We start from the raw sequence: 2742 nt of genomic DNA on the forward strand, positions 1-2742 counted from the left end.
CCTGAGCCATGCTCACCCCATTTTCCAAGAAAGACTACTGTGGGCCACCGTATGGCTGATAGTGAGAAGAAGGGAGCGAAAAGGAAAACCAAGTTTGAAAATTGTAAACTGAGTTTATGAAGACACCCTAGCCAAAACAGAGGCAGGAAACAACTTGGTAAAACCCTGAATTGGCTGAATTTGTTATTTTACAGCATCTGTGGTATAACTTTTCTTTTTTTTTTTTTTTTCTTGAATCCTCAAATAGTTGGCTTCTAAGCTCAGATCAAAATCAGTCATCTGAGCTTCCTCGGCTTTGATATTTCTCTGTTTGATAACCGTTCCTATCACCTCGCTCAAAGCCTCTTGTGGCTGATCCTCCCAGAAGCCTTGAGTTGGCTTCCAGAGTCTAAATTATGGCTGCCTTTCCTTGTACACCTGTCAGAGCTAGTTGTGTACTTGACAAAACTTGTGAGCGTTGTGGGCTGGCTCACTGGTGGTGAGCTCTCTGTGTGCTGTATGGAACAACCTCCGGCCTCTCCCCTACAGATCACTGGGACACCTTACACTGTGACAACCAGAGTTCCTCCAGTGGGACCGGTGATCAGCAGTGCAATATCTTCATACACACGGAAAGTCTTTTCTTTGCTGGGGTAGCCTGGGCAGTGTTTGCTTTATCGGTATGAGGATGAACCCACCGCAGTGTGGACATGCCATTGTGTGTGTATGAGGACCCCAAATGATCACTTAGAGAAACCCTGGGCCATTTAATTCAGGAGTATGAATGTGGTTACATCCTGGCAGCATCTCTTTCTGTGTTCTTTTTACCAGAAAACGTTGTAATGCTGCTGTATCCCATTCTCAGCAGTTTATATTACCAACACATTTTCATACTAAGAAACCCTCATACTGTGGGCACACTTGAGACGCACTGGCTCCGTGAAGCGCTTGTTTGGAGGCAGGGGGGTCACCGTGGTGGTAAACTGTGCCCTGACCCACTGCAAATGGAATTACGAGATATCATGTTTGGGGGGTGGGGAAGGCATGTCCTAGAGCTATAGAACTCATTTACATGTCTCCGGTCAGGTTTAAACACAATTGTCATTCTTTTTCTCTGAATACTGCATCAGGGGAGTGGGGTTGGGCAGGTTGGAATCCTGGATTAGAAGGTTGTCAATGGAATGTTGTACCTAAAACTTGTCCTGAATGAAATCCTAACCAGACCAAACTTCCAAATTCACTCATGGTGAAAGGAAAACAAAAGACTGAAGCCCTAAACTTCTGTGCAGCTCCACAGAGATGCCAGGCATTGGTGAACAGAGCAGCTCCGTCCCTTCCTTTCCTAGCACTGTGGTTGGGTTGTGTTCTGCTTGTAGCAATGTGGTATAATGATTTAACCTTCACCATCCTCTGATTTGCAGCAGTCATGTGAAGAGAAAAGGGAAGTGGAGGGAGATGTGGGGCTGGGAACCCATCCCTCTACATCATCTGCAGAGCATCCTGTGGCCATTCTTGAGAAGACAGACTCGGGAGCCGGATAGCAGGTTCCTCCATTGCTTTGGTCTAATCTGCTTTGTGACTTGGCAAGTTACCTATTTCCCGGTTTAGATTCCTGTGTGTGGAATGTGGTTACGAATCCTACCAGCCTGCCAGAGATGTTAGCTGACTGGTATGGTTTTCAGACTCAGAATGCTGTTGTTCCCTCCTCGTTGTCTGTTCATGTTTGTTGGAGAAACGGAATGAGACAAGCATGAATAATGAGCATTCGCTAGTAATTGTTCTCTCCACCACATCGCTCCCACTCAGGCCCCTCCAGCTGCCCCTTCCAGGCCGCCATCCAATCCGTAACAGTCCTCTCCGAAGGCAGCACATCGACTCCTGACTCAGGGAAAGCCGGACTTCCTGGCCTGGACAGCCCTCGGAAGTGCCTCCTGAGACTTCATATGTTCTTTACATAAACAAGTAAATAATCTATGTATATGCACTACTCGTCCATCAGTCTGTGGTAACTTTCATGTTGCTGTGAGGCCAGAAGCTATACCACCAGGATTTTCAATCCCAGCAGGGTCACCCAGGATGGACAGGTCTCAACTGCGCTTCCAGATGAAGACAGACTACTCTGGAATGTTTAGTCACTGAAGACGTTATGAATAGCAGTAGAACACTATCAGCACCAGAATATTGTCAAATATAGTGCCAGAAGCTGAGCCCATCAGATTGGAAGGCATTCCTAATACCTCCTCAGAGTAGAGTTGACCATGATGACATAAATAGAGTAAAGCTTTCTGGACTTTCATTTGCTGATGGGGCACAACTCAAAAACAGGAGAAACAGCTGCAAAGATCCTTTAATAATCGGAACATGAATAATCAGTATGACTCTAGGACAGCTGGAAGTTGTCAAAAATGAAATGCATAAAGATCTATATCCTAAGCATTAGTGAGCTGAAATGGACTGGTGTGGCCATTTTGAATCATGTGGTTTACTATGCCAGTGGGGAATGACAAATTGAAGAGGCATAGCGTCACATTCATCATCAAAGAGAACATTTCAAGATCTATCTTGTAGTACAATGCTGTCTGTGATAGGGTAATATCCATGTGCCTACAAGGAAGATAGGATTAGGAGAGAACATCTTGATTGTATCTTGATTATATCTTATATGTATCTTGATTATATCAGGATTGTATCAAGATTGACATCGAAATTTAAAGAGACAGTATAGACATAAAACCAAACGGCCACCACTCGTCTGTCTGTCGT

The sequence above is a fragment of the Chrysochloris asiatica genome, unplaced genomic scaffold, assembly GCF_000296735.1.
Source record: "Chrysochloris asiatica unplaced genomic scaffold, ChrAsi1.0 scaffold00345, whole genome shotgun sequence".
Taxonomy (NCBI): domain Eukaryota; kingdom Metazoa; phylum Chordata; class Mammalia; order Afrosoricida; family Chrysochloridae; genus Chrysochloris; species Chrysochloris asiatica.